At 43.1% G+C, this 22580-nt stretch overlaps 1 protein-coding gene and 1 long non-coding RNA gene across 2 annotated transcripts in view; both read right to left on the bottom strand.

Annotated features, from left to right (window-relative positions):
• LOC120732609 (cadherin-2-like) overlaps positions 1-22580 on the bottom strand; it is a 100724-nt gene that overhangs the window by 60681 nt on the left and 17463 nt on the right. The window lies entirely within an intron of this gene.
• On the bottom strand, positions 9425-20747 carry LOC120732632. The gene is made up of 3 exons (XR_005695617.1): positions 20737-20747; positions 11239-11244; positions 9425-11054 (listed from the first exon to the last, which is right to left on the bottom strand). It is a non-coding gene; the product is annotated as an uncharacterized LOC120732632 (long non-coding RNA).

Genomic DNA, 22580 nt, shown 5'->3' with positions numbered 1-22580 from the left:
GTGCCTTTGTTTACATACGCACATGGCGGCGACGCAGAATGAGAAGAGTGAAAGCAGATCGTTGAATGAAACGATGAACCAGAACTGGTTTGTAAAAATGCTGCAGCTTCACTGGTGTGGAACTGGTTTAGCTTTCGTCCATCAGATACACAACAAAGCACTATTTTTGGTAGCGCATGCTAGCGGGCCGTCGTTATTACCGTGTTGTTTGGAAAATACGGCGCACTTAAAATCAATCCTTTGATTTTTCTGAAAGTCGACAGAGCCCCTTATAATCCCGTGTGCCTTATGTATGAACTCTGGTTGTGTTTACTGACCTCGAAACGATTTTATGTGCACGGCGCTCGAAAATCTGTCAGATGTTTCAGTACGACTTTGCTGAGCTACGAAGCCGCACCGCTTGATGGATTGTCGGAGCATTACGGCTATCGTAGGCGGAGCCTCGCGGAGTGATACGTACTGTGCTTCAACATAATATTACCGTATTGTGTGTGTATAAGCTCTTTTTAAGTGTTGTGGATATTATACATGGTTATGCTGAGGATATGTCGGCCAGTTTCCACTGGAAATGCCTTTTGGTTAAACTGTCAGCGAGGAATTTGCATTTGCACTGTTATATTTTTATATAACTTTAATGCAAAAAACAGCTGCTTGTTTAAGTGAAAATACTTTTTTGTTTTGTTTTGCACTAATAAAGTTGTGGAGTTGTAAAGTATTTTGTCTCGTGTCAATTATATGGTCAGTTATATCGTTATCACATATTTTCAAATGTATATGGTGATAAATATTGTTGGTCGTATCGCCCTGCTCTACTTTGATGTATAAATCTGGAACGAACATTCACTACCTTCTGGAATCTTAAGAAAATAAATTAGCATCTCAGTTAATTCTTGTGATAATTGTTGATGAAGTAATTCATTTTATGTTATGTCTAATCCTTTCTTTTAGTTTAATTTACACAAGCTAGTTTTCCTTTCTGCTTTGGTAAGCTCTTTGATCATGTCTTTTATTGTCTTTTTCCAGTTTTTGCATTTTTGCTTAATCCTGCTGTATCCATTTAATCTCACATCAAGTATCTCTAATATCTGATTTTCTTCATTTTGTATGTTTTCAGAAAAAAAAAATACCAAAAAAAATTCCCTCTGTGGTTCTCAGGTCTTCTAACTAGGACACGGCTTCCTTTTCCAAACCACTTTCCTTGACCTCGACAAAAAACATCATCCAAGACTCATAAGAACTTTGAAAAAGAGAAAAGTGGAGTGCTGAGAATCCGAATGACCTCACACTGCTTACACTACCCTCCATAACAATGTGACGCTGGATGTCTCCCAATATGAAACTGCAATGTGCAGAAGAGGGACTGCAAAATGCAATGTAATGTTCTTACTCTGTTATTTCATGCAGGTCGTTTATATGAGAACATCCTGTGAAAAATAACACTTCATTGCAAAGGCTGGAGTTTGAAAGAAGAACATATAGGACCAGATTTACTAATGATTTGCAGCAGCGCATTTTCTTTTTTCCATTTTCATGAATTGTTGGATGTAGGGCTGCCACGATTAGTTGACTAGTCACGATTACGTCGACTATCAAAATCGCCGATGACTAATTTAATAGTCGGCATGTCGTTTGAAGCTTTGTAAGATCCTGAAAGACGCAGGAATAAGTAGCATTAGTATAACGGACCGAAACAGTAAATGGCAGCAATGAATCTACAAGGATGCCAGCTGCCGTTAAACACCCAAGAAGAAGAAGAAGTATCGTATCCAAATGCATAGGCTGCATCCTGCTGAGGCTGCATTTGTAGGCAGATTACGTCACAGCAATGCAACGACATTCGTAGACTCCTCAAAATGCGTCCTCCTTTTCCCCAGATTTGAAGGATGGGTCCGGTGTGACCTTTGTGGCCCAGCCTATCCCAGAATTGAGAGCACGGCCCAGCCAATTACAGTTTCCAACAATGGCGGCAGCTACTTAGTTTTAATGTTACTCTTATTATTCTTTCTGGGTCACAAAATAAACGTTTAACATATTGTCAGGTGAGAATGTAGCTGTGTAAACCTCAAATATCTGCTCAGTTTATCAAGACATCACATATTTGCAAAAGTGCTCCGACGTTTTCGGAGACGTCAGAGCACTTTTGCAAATATGTGATGGTCCTTTGACAAAAGATGCTCCAGTGTGCTCTGAGTTATAGGAGGTAAAAAAAGGAAGCACTGCCACTCGTTTCCAAAGCATTTGGACAATTCAAACAGCTCTTATTATGGCTGCCATGGAGCTGCTTCTGGCTCACTTCTCCCGGCTAGAAGCCTTCATAAGCAAAATAGCTTATTTGAATGTACGCAGCGCTTTCCTTTTTCCTCTAGGGGCGGGACTGAGTGACACAGCCCCGCCCCCCCCAGACAGAAGCTGCTAGGAGAAGCGTGCAAAATCAATCAGCTCCAGCTCTGAAAGGCCAATATGTTGCTAATAAACACACAGAGTGAGTGAATGCTGAGTCGCTAGTCAGACAAAAGCAGTCATCACTCTGTGGTCCCATACCTGCATTACACACTCTGTCAGGGTATTACCATGTGAAGAGAGCACCGGGCTGATGGATGAATCACCAGGCAATAAGAGCTGCAGCCTCTGAGAGGCCGCGGCTCAACCACTATCATCACCTGCTGTTCACAGGACCTTCCATTTACTGACCCACCATGTCTTCCTGCTAAACAGCTGGCTGACTCGATGCACTCGGATATGTGTTGAAGGGAAAAATCTCTCCTTAAACACACTTCACACATGGCTGCAGTCCAGCAAACAGGCAGCTTTACAAAGAAGCCGGCCTGTTTTCTGTCGCTGCTCTTCATACATTTTTAATCAGTTTGGATGCTGTAAAGCAACTGCAGTATGCTTAATGTAATGAAAGGGTTTTGTTCTGGCATCCTTAAATGAAAGGATTTATATTTCTAGCTTTCAGTCATGTTTCCTCTGTTCTCTCATTTAAACAGTGGGCGATGTATGCTGGCTTTGTGTATTCTTTTCATGTTAAAATTCAGAAACTGTGTCTAAATGCCTCTCACATCATAGGCCCCTGAGATAGCTATACCATACTGAAGCTAATTCCTGTATCTGTCTGTACTGTATGTTTGGTTAACAATCCCATCTCTTACACCAGCGTGCTGTCTTTTCTTGATTCTGTTACTGCTGGTGTTCTGGATCTGAACACCTTTCCTTGGGGGTCAAGCCAATTTTTTTAAATCCAGTGTTTTGTTGGTGGTGGGGGGTTGAAGGCTTGGTCTTAAACTGCATCATCGAGGCTTTGTTAGCATACAAACAGAACTGGCCTTTGGGATGGAGACACCTAGGGGCACCAAAACCCCACACTTTTAGGAATTAGGTTCATTTTTGTACTACTCTGCATGTTACTACTCTGGCTGCAGCTCAGGTGGCAGAGCAGGTCAGCCACTAATCAGAAGGTCGGTGGTTCGATCCCAGGCTGCCTCCTGGCTGCATGCCAAATATCCTTGGGCAAGATACTAACCCCGTTGCCTACTGGTGGTGGTCAGAGGGCCCGGTGGCGCCAGTGTCCGGCAGCCTCGCCTCTGTCAGTGCGCCCCAGGGTGGCTGTGGCTACAATGTAGCTGCCATCACCAGTGTGTGAATGAATGGGTGAATGTAGTGTGAAGCGCTTTGGGGTCCTTAGGGACTAGAAAAGCGCTATACAAATGCAGGCCATTTAACGTTTGTATTCGGGGGGTAATGGGGGAAGTGTGTGCTGAAATCTTGCCCTGAATATCTGCTGGCTCCAACAGAAGACCTGATAAATTGGCCATTGCTCCCAGAGGCTAAGTTAGCCAATGGGTTACAAAATTGTAAAGCCAGGTGCTTTTTTCAGCATGGGATTACTGAAGCTGCCATGTGCAGTTTGTTCCCTGCACTGTGCTTCCTTGGGTACTTGGAGTCGAAGAAAATAATATACATAATACCGTATTTTTCAGACCATAAGGCGCATTAAGCGAAACAAAACAGTCAGATAAGTCAAACTTTACTCAACTAAATCTTGCTTCCTTCTCTTCTGTACCATTGATTCATTAATGCTGAATCCTCTGGCAGCTGCTCTGTTCCCATGTTGTTGCAGTATATTAATGACTAACCTCGTGTTGTGGATGGATTATCTCAGTTGTTCTCCTGACTGAAGTTTGGCCCGTTTACAGCATCCTGCCATGCGATTGCATTTGTCTCTAACCATCAGGAACCTTCACGTTAACTTTTATCGAGTGGAAAAAAGTTAGCTTCATCCTCCAGCTTCACTGTGTTTATGCTAGGCTAACATAGCTGTGTCGTTAGCGGTCACGTAGCACATCATTATATACCAGCTAGTCCAACTTCAGTAACCCTACAAACGTCACTGCTGTTTAGTTTTCTGTCTTCATTTATATTGGAAGTGACAGCAGAGCTGTACGTTTGAATTTATTCAGAAATCTCTCAGTCAGAACATGCTATATCATGGTTAGGTGGAAGCTAGCGAGCTAACTTCCTGCTAACTTCTAACTCTGTTAAATGTAATAAATTCTGTTTTCATGGATGCCTGGATGTTAAACTTCATTGTTACACCTGGTAAAGCAGCAACGCTGATGATTTTATTACAGATGAAAGAATTTAGGTTTTAACTCTCAGTGATGCTGCAGTGTTCGTTTGACTTTGGGACCTGAACAGGACGGAGTTTAGGAACCAGATTACTCCGCGAGGCTCCTGATTACGGTAGCTTTAATGCTCCAACAATCCATCAAGCGGTGCGGCTTCGTAGCTCAGCAAAGTCAGACTAAAACATTTTTGACAGTTTTGAGCGCCGTGTACCACATAAAATCGGTTCGAGGTAGTAAGCACAACCAGAATTCATACATAAGATGCACTGATGGTTTTTGAGAAAATTAAAGGATTTTAAGTGCGCCTTATAGTGCGGAAAATACGATATGTTCTTAATATATAAGGCTGGGAGGTGAGGAGGGCTCAGTCCAAACAGCACACTGTTCAATTAGAACCAATTTGAGTTGATTGGAATTTTTATACAGTTGTTGTAATTTGTGTTTGAACAATTTTTTGATTTATGTTTTGTTTCCTTTACAATATAATTTAGTATATAATATTGTAAAGGAAACAAAACATCATTGTCTCTTTGAAAACATTGTTCTCTTTTTTATTCGGGCTACTTAAATTTATTTTGGGCTACCAAAAACTGAAGAGTGCCTGCCCGAAGGGCTACCAGGGGGTTTGAAATTTTGCGAGCCCTGTTAGTGAATTCTGCAGTAGTGCATTAGCATAAATTAACACTAACACTCAATCGCTGACTTGTTCACTGATATAAATCAGCTTTATGACTGTGATATAAATCTGCTTTACGGTGGCTTTTCCATCATTCACACACAGGCACACACTGAGTGAAATGAGGAGAGCTTGCTGCAGAGTGAAGTGGTTTAAGGAAAGCCTCATCTTAACCAGAGCTCCCATCTGTTATTCCTACAGTGTTGGACAGACAATCGATATCTGTAGCGCAAATCTGCGACAACTGCTGATTGTCTTGGTGGACTCTCACAGCTAAATGAGATTTACTTCATTATGCTGCTTTATTTAATTGTAACAGCGCCAGGATGGAACCACAAAATAGCCTCGGGAGAAATCAGGCTGGTCACTGGACCTGCGGTCAGAGAGTGTGTTTTCCAATTCGCTTGTAATAGAGCGATTCCAGGAACTGTCCATTTATAACAGCACAACAGGCAAACCAATTACTCTGAAGCTGAATCATATTAATCATCTGCTGTCATTGTGCTTTACAGGTGTTTTCACTGCCTTCAACAGTGAGTCAGGAACATTTGCTCGTCTTCAGGTCCTTCGTTCTTTTTATTGTGATTCAGTTTAAACAGAGGTGGCTCAGCTCTGCTGTGTGTCGACTGAGACAAAACAAAACCAGCGATCACATGAACTCTCCATGTGAAGGCTGTGATCAGTGCCTGCATTGATCAGACACACACGCACACACAAATTAGAAATGCAAACAGACAGATTAGCCGAGTGGCTTAAAGCAGAGCACGCCGCCATGTTCAGGCTGATCCACCCACTCAGCCTCGTTTCTAATAAACCGGAGCACGGACGAGTGGCTGCAGCGTCGGGACAAACACTGGAGAGTCACTGGAGATAGTGGGGACATGCACACTCATCCTCAAGCATATTTACCTTAGTGGACTATAATGACTGCCACCCTTTTCCTATAAAATGACACAGTTTTCATACATAGACATATACACAGACATCCATATAGAAACTGCTTAAAAATGGTTACATTTACTCATACTGGTAATCTTTTTGTTTTAATGAGACAACAGGTGATTTAGACTCGTGTTTATTAGGGCTAAATGCCACAGCTTAATATTTCATGGTTTAAAGATTTTAAAACTCGTTGTTTATCCGATTCTTCATGATCCGTTTCTTTTGAACATACTAGTTCAGATCATACTTCCTGGCTTTATTCAGGTCCACTGTTTCCTTCTCACCACACACAGGTAACGGCAGATGGCTGCCGCTCCCTGAGCCTGGTCCAGGATTCATATTTAAAAGTGAGTTCGTCGTCACGTGGTTACTCACAGGTAACATCTGGACTCTCTCTCCAGTATTGTTGGTTATTTACATGGAAATATAAAATGTCCCCTGATGAGTGCTTTTAATCTGGATCACAATGTTAGCGTCACGCAGTTAAATGATAGTGAAAATGTGCTCTCCACCAACAGTACCCACAGCAAAAGCAAATCAGCACCTGACCACATGCCTGCGTTTGCCAATTACAGCTGTTCCCTGCACTGCACAGCATGAAGTTCCCTACATGTAGTGTTCAAAGAAAGATAGACAAAATTAAAATATCTGGCACAGCAGAAAGGGACGAGATTATCCCTTGAAGTAGACCATCACTCGTTGTTTGGAAAAACTTCTAATTTACCACAAATGATGTTAAACAAGAAGAAATCCCATGTGGCTGAGAACACAACCAGATTACAGGATAATTAATGCACTAAGGCCAAGAAAAACAATGCAGTTGTTATTATCATGAATCATCCAACATTAACTCCGTCATCCGTCAGACTTGGCCTTAAACAAATAAAGCTATTGCTTACATAGCTTAAGAAGCTCTTGGCTTGCTTTCACAGTATGTTTGGGTCCTTATTAAACTGAACTATGAGTCAACCCCAAAAATACAGCAGGTGACCCCGCTCCATTAGTAAATTCACATATCGTCACATTGCCTCCACCATGTTTGCCACATGATGTCCATCATCCGGACCACGAGTCCTGCCTTTCCTTTCACGTTCTTACAATACAATTTTATTTATATAGCACATTTAAAAAACCACAGGTATGCCAAAGTGCTTCACAGAACGAGTTAGAGCAATAATAAATACAAACACAAAACACAAATAAAATATACTAACAGGCGGGTGACATAACTAACCAATAATACACCAGGTGTAGTAGGCACAACCCGAAAGGCTGAAGGTTAAAACATTATAAATATTAATAAAGCGAAAAAGATAACTTACAGTACACCAAAAATGCGGGTTCGAGGAGGCGGGGAAAGCAAGGCTAAACAAATACGTTTTAATCGAGATTTAAAAGATTGAATTGAATCAGACGCCCGAATAGCTAGAGGGAGGTTATTCCAGAGGTATGGTGCGACAGCGGCGAACGCGCGGTCACATCTGGTCTTGAGCCGAGATCTAGGTCGCACCAGGAGCATTTGGCCTGCTGATCTAAGCGCTCTCCCAGGGGTATAAATGAATAATTCTTTTATTTCAGCTTCTTCGCTTTTCCATCCATTCTCTTCCACTTATCCTTGTGAGGGTCGCTGGCGCCTATCCCAGCAGCCACAGGGCGAGGGGCGGGCACACCCTGCCAGGTTGCCAACTAATCCCACAAATCGCATGTCTTTGGCCTGTGGGAGGAGCCTGTGTCCGGAGAGAACCAGCGTAAACACAGGGAGAACATGCAAACTCTACAGCTAGATGGTGGCATTGAACTCAGGACCCTCTTACTGTGAGGCAACGATGCTAACCACTGCACCACCCTGCAGTGGTTAGCTAGATCACTTCTAGCAAAACCCACCTGCCTTTCTATTCTGAATAGAAGCAGGATACCAGCAGTGGCTTGTATGTCAAACTAATACATTTGTTAACTGTGGGGAACGTCCTTGAGAAAGTTGGTGAGATGGTGAGATGCTGTGAAGATGGTTTTCTCAGTAAGGACATGTATGAATGTTATAGTTTTTCCTAAAGCAGCACTCACTGTTCAGGGGCTTCATTTCAACCCTGCAGTGTCCCCATTGCTACGATGTTTTGTCACACATGATATTAAGGTCTCCTTTTCCTGCAGTGCCTGACACACACAACAGGCAACAGTGTGACTGCTACTCCTGACTTGCCTTACAGGGATGCTTGGAGTCATATTTAAACAGTGGGCAAGCTTGTGACTTCACCACCACCCTGCAATCACTTAATATAGACCTTTTTGTTTCTAACAAAGAACAATTAACTCTTGACTCCAACTTTGCACACGGCACTGGTACAAGCTCTGTGCATAACAGCAGTGTTTCATATCCTGCAATGAGAATGGGTCTGGTGCTGTAAAGACATACGTTTGAAAATAAACAAAACTCATTTTTTCATATTTTGCTTCTGTGGAGCCAGACTCATTTGTGGAAGTGGTCACAATCAGTAGATTTCCAGGTGTTTTCTTTGGAAATTGGCTGCTTTCCCTCATTTTCAGTCCAGTTCTTGTACCTGACTGTTTTCAGAGGAATGTTTTTCTTCTGCCAAAGATAACACAGCTTAAAAGGAATAAATCAGTATTTTTGCACCAAAAACGTGAAACCCCACAAACTATGTACAGCAGATAACCAGTATATGAAAGCTGTGTCCATAAGAAAGACTGGCAGCGCCTTTGTTTTTGATCAAAGAAACTGATGTGGATCGAAACAAAAACCCCAGTAATCCCAGTATAACAGTATCGGTTATGGGCCTGCCTCCTCACAGCCGGGGCCGTTACTGCATTATTAACATTACTGAAGCCGTGTGGGATCAGCTCGACACAGAACATAACAAAAGGCACCAAACATCCAAAGAAAAGCTTTGAATGTCCTTCAAGAAGCAAACGGACGTATGGATGAAACTGCTGGAAGCTTCCTCTGAGAGTTCAGGCTGTGTGCAGAATGAAGGCGACTTCACCAAACGCTGATTTCAAGCTTGTTCGAACTGTGCAAACTCTGCAATGTGCATCTCCATGTATGACTACTTGTGTTTGTATTTTCCTCACAAGATATAAAAATTGTTTTTCTCTCATTTGTCAACCACGCACGCGCACGCACGCACACACACACACGCACACTCACACACACACACTCACACACACACACACGCACACACACACACACACACTCACACACACACACACGCACACGCACACACACACGCACACACACACACACACACACACGCACACACAGCTGATTGCAGTAGGTAGCTGCCCCTCACTGAGCCTGGTTTTCCTGCAGGGCCTTTCTATCCTCTCTGATATTGCAGACTTTACCTTACGATACAAACTGCCTTCAGACAGATACAGACAGACATTTAAGAAAAAGTGAAGTGTTGGTATGATTTTGTAACTTGTTCATGTTCATATGTTCATAACCTACAGGAGTCTTTCGTATTCATCTAACACATTCAGATGCAATTACAATGATCAATTAATTCTTTTCTCTTTGATCAGTAATCGTCAATAATTTGGCAAAAAAAATAAAAGAAATTCCAGGACTCTTAATTCCCCTGGTCAACGATTTTCAGCAAAATTTAAAGCTTAACACCAACTCATCCGGTGAAGCTAGTCTGGCAAGAGAACACAGAAAATAAGAAAAGCTGCACAGACTTTTGGTCATGGGCTGTTGGATCATGGCAGCACTATAGCAGAGTGCATTTCTTTGAAGAGAAGTCTGGCTTTGTGAAACTGCCACATACTGTTCAGCAACTTTTCTTCCATTTCCACACAGCCCTGCATCAAGAGCAGTGCCAGTTAAAATTCTTCACTCAAGGCCATCTATTCCCCGTCAGAGAGAGAAAAAGGGTTGGACGCAGGAGACGGAGAGAGGAACGAAAGAAAGAAGAGAGACGCACACAGACGGCCACGGGGGAATCTGGACTCTCAAAGCCAACGAGACAGTGAAGATCTCTACTTTTAGATCTGTGCCTGAGCAAACATGAGACTACTACCAATTATCACCTCCTGCACCTGCCAACACACTCTCACACACACACTCACACACACACACTCACACTCACACACACACACACACACTCACACTCACACACACACACTCACACTCACACACACACACACACACTCACACTCACACACACACACACTCTCACACACACTCACACACTCACACACGTGCGTTGCATGCCTTGTTCCTCCCCAGTCTAACAGTGGGACTCTCCTTTCAGCAGGGCTGCTGGGTGTTAATGAACCCATCTCCTCGTGTTAATGAAGCCATTCACAGGTCCTCCCCCTGCTCCCTCCCCCTGCTCCTCTCCCCCTCCATAACCTCCCGACTTTCTCTTTAGACTTAAAAGAGTTTCATGTGAAGTAAAGCTTTAATCTAGCTCAGGAGCAGACATGTGGAGTCATTGTGAGGGCAAACATCTTCTCCCCTCCGTTTTCCTCTGGGCTGCAAACACCCAAGGAAAACGCTTCAGGGAAATCTGTGAGGCAGAAACCTGAGAGGGTTCAGGCAGTATGCGATCAGGTTATATGATGTAAACGGGATGATAGCTGTGTGTTCTTGCTCTGAATATGATCCTGGGGGAGTAAATGACATAAGTCTAGGTTCTGGAGAAAATCGATTGCAGTGCTGGGAGGGACGGAGAAGCCGAATTCATCACAGAGATAAACGGTGTGACAGCACCTGAGGGCCTGTGTGATGGCTTTTTAAATACAGCCGAGCAGTGGACTTCCTGTTCGGGCTGCTGTCCGAGCACCTCTGCACACTGATGGTTGGTGGGGACCCCGAGCTGTAATAAAAGACTTCATGCATGTAACCTTTTCAGCACTTCAGATTAACAAGAACAGAACACGGTGCATCGTTTCTTTCTACGTTTTCTGTTTTAACTAGATGAATATTTGCAGACTTTCTGATTTTCTGTTTCTACTATCTGGTCTCACACGTCTCTGCGGTCTCACAGAGCCCGAATCAATCAGCTCAGTAATTACTGATGAAAATCAGCTGACTGCTGGTTATTGCAGCCCGGCTGCTGCACAGAGCACGCGCCGCCTCACTGTTCAGCCGCCGCCTCACCGTTCAGTCGGCCATCTTCAATAGCATTTTTTCCTTTTGTACACCGTGCAGTTCGTGACATCCACTGTACTTAAAAAGATGCACAACATAAATGTGTGTTACAGCAGCAGAGTTGATCGACCTGAGGAACTAAGATTCATCATTGGCTTGAACCTCTGATACTGAGTTGGACATATTGAGCTAAGCTATGATTTGCTCTTTGTTCCAAAATGTGAAATCACCTCACTGATGACTGGTGTATGTTCAGTTGCTGGGTCATCACATTGCCCTCCAACCTCTCTCTACACTGTAACCAGCTACAGCTGTTATGTTTCTGTAAGAATGAGCTAAACAGACACATTTTGCATAGTTTAAATCCTCAGATGAGTGATTTCAAACTCCAATTTATAACATGAACCTGAAGACTTAAATGAGATGTTAATCACAGATGCAGCATACAAGCAGTGGGAAGTTGCTTCCTGTAAAGAGTGACTGAAGCTTCAATTAGAGATAAGTCTGCTTATCTTTCGTTGCAGCTTCTTTGCAACGAAAGGAAGTTGAGGTGATTCAGGCACCTGACCAGGACGACTCTGATAACATCCAACGGGGACCGAGTGAAGTTTGGGCATCTCTATTTGGATCGACGCCTCAAAATCTTTTTAACACTGCTCTGTCGTATTATTATCTTTTAAGACTGTGTGTTTTCTCAGGATTGACCTGGATAACAAATAATATCTGGTTCTGGTGTGGTTAGTGTAAGGCAGCGGTCCCCAACCCCCGGGCCTCGGACCGGTACCGGTCCGTGAGTCGTTTGGTACCGGGCCGCGAGAGTTGAGGCTCAGGTGTGAAATGTATCGTTTTCAGGGTTTTTATCGGTTTTCAGCGTTATTTTGTTATCGTTTTGATCGTTAACTCAGTTTTCCTGGGTCTTTTCACGTGTGTTATGAATAAATCTTCTTTTTTCGGTACCGGTACTAGTTTTATTTTTGTTGTATTTATCCGCGACACCTTAAAGGCCGGTCCGTGAAAATATTGTCGGGCATAAACCGGTCCGTGGCGCAAAAAAAGGTTGGAGACCGCTGGTGTAAGGGACCTGGCTAAGAGGAAAACTGCATGAAGCTGCAGCTCCTCCATCTCTGCACTTTGTGCCTCGGTGCATTAGGGCCACACCAGTGACTTTCTGTGTATTTCTGCTTTGTTGGTGCTGAGCAGGTACTGTGCAGTGCTTCACCACTGACAACTCAAAACAGGAATAAGCTCACTTAAGCTGAGGGAAGCAGCAGAGCAGGTGATCATTTTCTGGTGGATGCTACTGCAATCATCGGCTTTCCCATTAGATTTGATGCTTAATACAAAAATCTGAATTAATGAAGCAAAAAACCAATTAAAGCACAAAGTATTAACAGTTTTGTCTGCTTGAAGACAGTGGGTGAACTTAAAGTTGGCTTTGATTCACATGTGTTGCATTAAAAGAACTTCAGCTCTGTTGTCCTCGTCTGTGCGAGACATTAAAAGCCTGCTCGCTGCTTTTTTCAGGTGATGGAACAAATATTTCTGCTTCATTTTGTTCTCCGTCAGACTCACTGAGGCCAAACTGGACTAAACACAGTGTCATCACATTTTGGCCCAGACGTCTCTAATCCAGGCTCCAGCTGCTTGTTTTGCTCTTTAATTTCCTCACATTTACGCCCCTGCTGCTCTTACACTCACAACGTCTTACACACTGCATGTGTTTAGGCTTTACTTATTTATATATTTATTTATTTTTTTAAACATATCTTACATTTCTATTCTGTTTGGAGTCATAATCCATAATCCATAATAATCCGTGCTTTGGCTTTCAGACCTCTGCTAAATCAAATCAGTCATTGTTGTGTTTTTTACTGTTGCTCCTTTGTCAGAAAGAAAAACTAAGTTGAGACCTAAAGAAAATAATTACTGCACAATCTGATCGGCTTTAGTCGCTGCAGCTGAAGGCGGAGTGAATGTTTGCCCCAAAACAGAGATGCACTCTGAGCCGCACTGTACAAATAAACTGTCATATAAAAGTATTGCACTGTGTATTTTAGTTTTGTACTGTTCTTCTAGAACATCATTAAATTTACATAAATAGACTGATTTTACATTTCAAATGTATTAACAGACCTCTCTGCACTGAATCATATCTGTTATTAACCTCTGTCTCTCTTCCACAGCATGTCTTTATCCTGTCTTCCTTCTCTCACCCCAACCAATCACAGCAGATGGCCCCGCCCCTCCCTGAGCCTGGTTCTGCCGGAGGTTTCTTCCTGTTAAAAGGGGGTTTTTCCTTCCCACTGTCGCCAAAGTGCTGCTCATAGGGGGTCATATGATTGTTGGGTTTTTCTCTGTATCTATGAAGCGCCTTGAGGCGACTTTTGTTGTGATTTGGCGCTATATAAATAAAATTGAATTGAATTGAATTAAATTAACGTAAAATCACTGTAAATGTAATAAAACAGAATTTTCATGATTATTAAATGTATCTGTCTGTACATGTGCATATTTACATTGTTAAAACACATTCACAAATGCATCATAATTTCACAAACATCAGTCCGTTATTTGAAAGATTGTGTATTATGTGTGTACAGCTGATTTTGTTCTTGTTACATATCTAAAACTAAACAGGATGTTAATGAGAAGCACTGCAGACAAATCAGGTTACAGCAGTCGAACAGAGTTGGTGAGTAAATGTGTTTGTTTTCCATAGTAATCGCTTTAAACCGCTGTGGTGGGTTTCAGTTAGAATAATCAATCTTTGTTCTAAGTCATGATATAGTATAATATACAAATATTAAGCTTCATCATGCTACGCTAATATAACAGGATTTACACGTCTAATTTTAATGCTTAATCCAGTTTACATACATGTCAAAGCAACGTGTAACCAGCAACGTGTAACCAGCAACGTGTAACCAGCAACGTGTAAGAGTAAACATGAACTGAAAAAATCCATGGAAAACAGTTTTCCTCCCAAAGTATTATACACACACACACACACATATATATATATATATATATATATATATATATATATATATATATATATATATATATTAGGGGTGCAACGATACACAAAATTCACGGTTCGGTTCGATACTTTGGTGTCACGGTTCGATATTTTTTCGATACAAAAACATGTTCATGCATTTTTAATGTCATTTATTAAAATTATAAATATATATTTTAACTCAAAAGTACAGTTTTTAAATTTAACCCTAACCCTTGTGCGCGTTTTTTATTTTGACAGCGAATGCGCACCTGCGGACCACTTATGTGCAGCCCTGGTTATTAGCTCATCATATTGCAGCCACAGAAATTCTTTTGTCCATGAAACCATAAGCTGCCACTTTCTTTTTGCCTTATAGTCTGATTTGTCATAACTTCTCCGTTTTGTTGTAAGCTTTTCTTTGGCTGTCACTTCTTCACCCTGACCTGTCTTATTTGGCTCAGCAGAACTGAAATGCTTTTACACGCTCACTCACATAAGCTCAGCGATTCTCTGCGCGATCAACCTCTCACATGTTTAAGCTTGCTGCGGGAGATTTCACTTGTCATGTTTGCATAGTAGCTACGATTAATAAGACGATGTCAGAGGAATTGGTGCACAAATTATCATCACTCACAGATCAGTGCTGTCGCTCTCTATACACAGTTCGCACGATTGCAAAGTGAAAGCAAAAAAACAAGCGCAAATTCAAACGCGACTTCAATATGTCACATATTGACAGTGGCTCACCGATGCCAATGACATAATTACCCAGCTACATTTCTGAAAGAATGCAAAAGCATTGACATATATTTTTCCTACAATAGCCCGACGGGCAGGGCAGAGATAGATTTTGGTAGCCCGACTCCAAAATAAAAGCTATACTATCCGCTTCTTCTGGGCTATATTCTCAGCAGCATAAGGAGAATCATGTGCTAACAGCTGTCTAAATGACTCGGCTAAAGTTAGTAGCATGCTTGCTTTTTTTTGTCTGCTTCCACTTGTCTTTGCACTAGGATGATGTCGGCGTAAATGTGCAGTCATATTCGTTGTGTTCCCACTAGTGCTTTCAGGTTAATCTCGTTGAAATGACCTTAACGCCACAACACGGCAAATCTCCGTTAACGAGCTACCACCGATCGCTCTGTGCATGGGGCTAGACGGCCAACACGTTAACGAGCTAACTGCGCTAACACACTAGTTCCCACCCATGTAATTGAGCATTGCATGGCACATCCAACATACTGTTTTACTTTAGTCCATGACTCGCTTACCTTCAGGGTCATACGTCACATGAAAACCAAAATAATTCCAAACGCCAGATCTGAATGAGGGTGGGGGAGGTCCGTCTTGCAAGGAGAGCTTAACTTCTGTCTCGCTAGCTTGCCCTGCGCTCTTCCTTCTGACTATGCTGTCTGTGTGGAGCGCTCAGTGGATCTGCACTCGACAGTGCAGCCTGGGCGGAGTAGTCGAACACAGATTCACTGAGCGCTCCACACAGACAGCATCGTCAGAAGGAAAATTGATAAAATAAATGACAAATGTTGTATTGTTCGATACATATGCGTACCGAACCGAAAGCACTGTATCGAACGGTTCAATATCGATACGAATATCGTTGCACCCCTAATATATATATATGTATATATATATATATATATATATATGTGTGTGTGTGTGTGTGTGTGTGTGTGTGTGTATAGACTCAAACAAATGCGACAGAAAATCAATATTCTGTATTTAATATAAGAATTCAAATAATTAATTAAATATAATAAAACGAATTAGCCACATAGAAAATGTGCACATTCATCAACCCTCAGATCAAACACTATAATCAGAGTGGAAGTCTGTAAGTCTGACCCTCAGTCTGAGCTCTTTGTCTGCCCTCAAATTTGACTTTGAATATCTGGAAGATACAGATGTTTATTTCATGTTACCCATGTTGCCATTGCCTATGCAATCAACTCTACACATAGTTATCATACTTATCTTTTAGTGCAACCTGGCAACCCACAAACCAATTGAAAGGATGTGGGCAGCTAACCTCAGACACAGCAGCTGTCACACATCAATGGTAAAAGAAAACAGTACAACCAAGGCCTTAGTCTACTGTAATTAAGTGGATATCAGCTGAATTACCTGTTAGGAAATGTATATTATCTTATAAAAAATGTGTTAAATAATGAATGAGACATATACAGAGAACAGAAGGCTGAGGAGTTTGGTTGCAGCCTGTGTCTAAACAACAAGTTTGAATGAGAAAATACGCACCAGTATGTTTTGTATTGTCTGATGAGAGTTTGATGGTTCTGGCTCTTATTTTTAAGATATTAATATTTGAATGGATGATTTCTTTGAAAGAATAATCAAATGTGTTAATGCAGTTCAGCAAAGATGGATCGATCCAGATTTGGTGCCAAAGATGAGCTCATCCTCAGGGAGAGGCAGGTGGGACGCGTCACACAGCAGAGCCACGGAGAAACAGCACACCATCTGTGAAGCATGGTGCTGGGAATCAGACTGGCTTTGCTGCCTCGGGGACTGGGCAGCTTGAAGTCAACTCAACTATGAATTCTAAAGATAATGTGAGGCCATCTGTCTGAAAGCTGATCTTTAATCGGAGGTGGATGTAAGCGCACTAACAAATCCACTCAGGAGTGGTTGAAAAACAAGGAATGGTCTGGTTAAAGCTTTCATTTGATGTGCGGACACTTTAGAAACTGGAAGAACATAAAAAAGCCTCAAACATGCAGCTGAACAGCTACGTGAAACGCCTACTGCAGGTGATCTCAGCTAAAAGGTGACAGAGAGACAAAGACTGCGCCTGACTCCAAGCATCGCAGCTACTTCTCTATTTATATTTACTGAAACTGTGGTAAGATCATGGAAAAGCTCAGTGTTGTACACATAAACGACCTTTATCTGCAGGCACTGCGTTCAAATATTGGAAAAAGATCATTACTTTTTCATTTGACTGTATGTCATCACATGACCCAGCCAGAACCCCCTCAGTGAGCACAAGCATTCCCCGCATTTTGCTCCACATCCCAGGGAAGAGTCAAAAAGAAACCTCAGGGCCTACGAGATGGCACACGACAGGAAAACAGGGAAACACCAAATGATGCTGTGATCTTTGCTGCCCGCTGCAACAACAATCATGTGAACATAAAGAAGACACGCCTGCTGCTCACCTGTGGCAGCGTCTGCCTCACAGTCATTAAAGTCCACCTACAGGCGTGTGACGTACGGCACGTAACCGACGGACCAGACTCAGCCCAGACGAGCTCTGCAGATCATCTCATCCACAAACAGATCATTTCTTCAGGGCATATAAACATACAAACGTGCATTTAGACGTCTCCGCCTCCTTGTACTCCTGCAGAAAACTTCTGTCTTTATGTTTTTTGGAAACTATTTTTATGCTTAGAACTATAGTTAAGCTTTAATTGCTGGTTATGAGTCACAATTTATAGTTTCCCCTGAGACTGAAGGTTTACTATAAACATGCGAGTTCATGGAAGTAAACTGGAAGCCAGGATTAAGGCGTCGGGCTGCTAACTCACAAAGACAGCACATGCACATTATAGACTCACAGCTAATCCACACGGGACAGCTGTCACCCTGCGCTCGCTGCTCTGACCGACACACGCTAACATACAGGGACAAACGATGCTGCTGAGGCCTGTTTCCAGCCATATAGCACACAGTTGGATTATGAATGGAACAAAAGCTGACTTTGAAATTGCATCATTTTGAAATCAGCAGCACCCCCTCCCCATCCCTCTTCATCGGGAGAAATCCCATAATCCTCCCTGAGCCTTCGCTCAGAGATGCACCACACCCCGCTGCTCTGGACTCCACGACCAAACATTTGTGTATTTGATACTTAAAGCACTAAAACCTCCACCAGGAAGACACGTCACAGCAGTCCGTCCCGTCGAATCAAACCAGCCTACTGGCTTTGGTGTTGGCGTCGGGTGGACGTCTCGCGTTTCAGTCCAGCTGTTAACGTTGGAGCTGACACACACCGTAGGCCTGAAAAATCTCCCGTTGGAGCAGGTATTGATTTTACAACATGTTGCCCAATAAAGGAGGTGGAAACATGGCCCCAGAAGCATACAGTGCATTTGTGTTGATTTATGACCTTTGTCTTCACTTCTTACACCTATGATTTGATCCACTCCACAGATGTAGAGAAAGCGATGCACGAGTTTCTTCTTTGTTTCTAGATTAGTGTGGCAATGAAATGTGTGCTGCCGTTTTTGTAACGTGGTGGATTTCTGCACCTTCCCTTTAAAGCTCACCCATTCAGCAGCTGACAGCCTCCATGAGCCTGGTCTCTTCATTGTGTTAAACTGAAGATGCTAGAGGCTGCAGAGTTCTTCTTTCCTGGTGTTTGCTCACAGGCGATGGCCTAATCCTTCATCTTCTTCCTCATATATATTTTACCTGACAATAAAACGTCACCTGAGACACTCAGTAACGAAAACAATGCATTGAACTGAAAATCTGACAAATCTGTGTGTTACTTTACTGACAAACTTGCAAATCAGTGACGTGCAGCCTCTCTGTGCACAGCGACATCAGAGAAAAGGAAGATTTGGATGCTAAAAAATGGAGACTTGAGAGTCGGTTTATCCATGTAATGCACTCAGCAGTGGAGCCTCCTGCTACACCGGTTATTTTACACTCAAACTCAGCAGGGAGAAAGAGAAGCTGCAGCTCGTGTCCTTACAGCCCTCCCCACAGCGAGAGGGACGGGCTGGGTGGGCCCACTCTCTCGCCGTGCACCAGTCTCCCTGATCTCCCGCTGACAGATTGCTACCCAGAGGGGCTGCAGACCTCTCCTTCCCTCCCTGGTTAGACAGGACGAGGAGGAAGAGCTGCACATTACAGTCGTACTCGTACTGTGTTCACTGCTCTGCCTCTAACGCCACAGGGAAGGAGATGGTGGAGGAAATTCCCACATAGGAAGGTGCAATAACGACAACTACACAGCGTCTTCTCTTCGTATATACAGAGCTTCAAACTGATGCAGAAAGAAACAACAACACGATAAAGAAAAGAAAAAACAACTTTCAAATTTCAGTGTGCTTCAGATTTTTTTAAACCATTATTTATATTTCCGCTGCAGACTGAATCTCCTAATAAAATATCCTAATAATTCTAGAAGGATTAATAGAGCTATTCAGGTCGTCCGGTATTTATTTCATATCGCAGAGAAAACGTCATCTTTTTATCCAGCGTGCCGTCTGATTCTGACGAATATTGTGCTTCGTGTGCACGCTGTGCAGTCATACAGGAGCTTGTTTACTTGTAATGAACATCAGAGATAATGATCCTCACAAAGTCACACTGAAGCTAAAAATACGCACTTCCTGTCTGCCTGCATCTGTCTGAGGTACGACTTAAAGACAAACTACAGTTTCCCGACACAAACTGCATAATTGGGTCCACGGTGCATTGAAGTACTTTCAAGTACTCACTGCCTCTGTGACCCACCAGCCTGTCCCTGCACTGTGCCTCCGAGTCAAGCCTTCCGACTGTGCCTCCCTCTCAAACAGACTACAAGAAGAGCTCGGTGTTCTGGATGAGGGACAGCAGCCGAGACGGCTTCGAGCTCCAGCAGCCCCACTGGTGACCGTTACACCAACCTGGCAACACAAAGTCCTGTCCTGCAGTAGCATAAGTGCCTGCCCCTCCCAGGCAGACTCTATCGGCTCAAGAGGCGGTGATGTCTAAAAGGTTTTGCCTTCAGACAGCCCGATCAGTCAAAGCGTTACACATTTGTGTTGATTTTTTTATCCATCAGTTGTTTGTCCTGCGGCTCCACTTGGAATAGCTGCTGCCTCCAGCAGGCTCCCACTCTGTAAACACCGAGTACTGGAGAACATTTTAAAGGCAGTTTTACGTATACTTGCGTAATAAATGAGCAAACACACAACTTTGGCTTCAAAAACGGTAGTTTTACCCGGTAACACAGCACAGACCTCCCTCAAAAGTTCAACGAGGGATTAAAGGAGAGAATATTAGGCTGGCATAACAAAAGCAAAGGCACATGATGTTATGGTGTGAACACACACACACACACACACACACAGGACAGCCTGTCCCTGCTGGGAGGCTGTTTTGTGGAGAGCCGCAGGAAGCTGTCGCCCCAGATTAAAGAAAAGCGCCGTCTCAGCCGCTCCCACCAGCGTCCCGTACAGCATGTGAAAACACTGCTAACACTTTTGTAGCTGTCTAAATATGACATGGCAACCCCACAGACATGCAGTCCAAAGCCAAGCATGGGGACGCTTCGGTTCCTGCTCCAACATTCGTGCCCTTACAGACGAATCGCTATCAGGACAGAAACGCCGTGAACGTCTACAAACTCCAGTCTGAGCTCCCGAGAACGGTCAGAGCAGTTTCTGTCAACACATCTTGATATTTGACTCAAAGCTTTGGATACCGAGGTTCAGGTCACCAACTAATACATCGTATTAAGACTTTTAAACAAAAAAAGTTAACGAATGATATACCTGATATAGATCGGTCATACTGGTCAACTCATTTGGCAAACTTGCTGGTATGAATATACTAAATCTGCACATGGAAGGAAGTCGTTTTTCTAACTGGTGCTGCCTTTGTTTTAACTGATCACACATGAGTGAAAAATGATTTTTTATCTGCATTAATAACATGAAAGAAGCGTCCAAAGCTTTACTGGTCACACGTGAGGCTCGGCTGGACGAGAGAAATACAAACAGAACAACAAACACTGAGGTGCAGAACCAAGATCCACATGCAGGAAACACTGTGGGTGTTTTTCATCTGTGTGTGTGTGTGTGTGTGTGTGTGTGTGTGTGTGTGTGTGTGTGTGTGTGTGTGTGCGTGTGTGTGTGTGTGTGTGTGTGTGTGTGTGTGTGTGTGTGTGTGTGTGCGTGTGTGTGTGTGTGTGTGTGTGTGATGTGTTTTTACAGTTTATGGACACAGTGGCTGAAATGATGGCAGCAGACTCCTAATAGACCACAACAGATCCTACTGATTACATTAGCCCACTATTACACAGAAACATGTTCACTTGTTCTCAGTACATCACACACACACACACACACACGCACACACACACACACACACGCACACACACACACGCACACACGCACACACACACACACACACACACACACACACACACACACACCTTACAGAGACAGACCTGCAGACACACTCTGGCCTCACAAAGCGCTGACAGTTTGTCTCCTGCTGGTTAACGACATCAACTTTAGCAACTTAAGAAATAAATCTGTTTTTATCAAAAACGTACTTCATACATTTATAAGGTAAACACTAGACCCAGTACTTGGATTGGACATCGGTCATGTGAGGATTTAAGCCAGCAAATGAACCTGGATGTAGTTTCCTGCGATATAAAAGTATGTGCTGAACACCTCTGGGCTGTTCTGGGTCATCTGAAGATGTCAGAGACTCTGAGGAAATGTGATGGATGTTTTTTAATATTCTGGGGTTTTTAATTGACTGAACAATTAATCAACTAACCAAGAAAACAATGAGGAGAGTAGGAGATAAGAAGGTAAGTGATAAGTGTAGCCCGGAGCAGACACGCAGTTCTAATTGTGATTGGCTCTGTGCTGATCTGGACGCTGCACGTCGTCCTGACCCCACCCACCCCCGGCTCCGAGTGATCAGAGTGGGGATTGATTTACTCATCTCCACGAAGCTTGATCAGCTTCCAGTTGTATGCTTCAGCTGCACCAGTCAGAAACAGATAATGAACGCTGCTCACCTCAACACTGTCAGAGCCGCAGAGACTCAGTTACTATCCATAAAAGCAGACAGGAAATCCTCTGAATCCACCAGATTTTAGTCTTTGTGTTTGACTTCAAAGGAAAATCAAATGATTGTTAAAGTTGTTGCAAAGATTAACAAGCTCCAAAAAAGCATCAGGTGTTTGCTAATGACACGAGCGTGCGGTCTGAGTCATTCGCTGTGTCGGCTGCAGCCTAATGTCTACGGTCTGCATCTCACAAGCAGGAAAACCTGTTTAGACAGTGATAACTGCTGCTGGGCATCACCTGAAATTTCTGGTGTCAAGATGCGATGTAGCAGAACTGTAAACAGCGCTGGGCTGTGATGGGAGGTGTTGGCGGAGTCAGTGGAGCACTGAACAGTGTGTTTCCTCCCTGCCAGTGTATCACACACACAGGGTTAGGC

The sequence above is a fragment of the Simochromis diagramma genome, unplaced genomic scaffold (assembly GCF_900408965.1).
Source record: "Simochromis diagramma unplaced genomic scaffold, fSimDia1.1 OVJJ01000334.1, whole genome shotgun sequence".
NCBI lineage: Eukaryota > Metazoa > Chordata > Actinopteri > Cichliformes > Cichlidae > Simochromis > Simochromis diagramma.
Note: the sequence above shows the minus strand (reverse complement) of the source record. Positions and strands in the feature narration are given on the sequence as shown.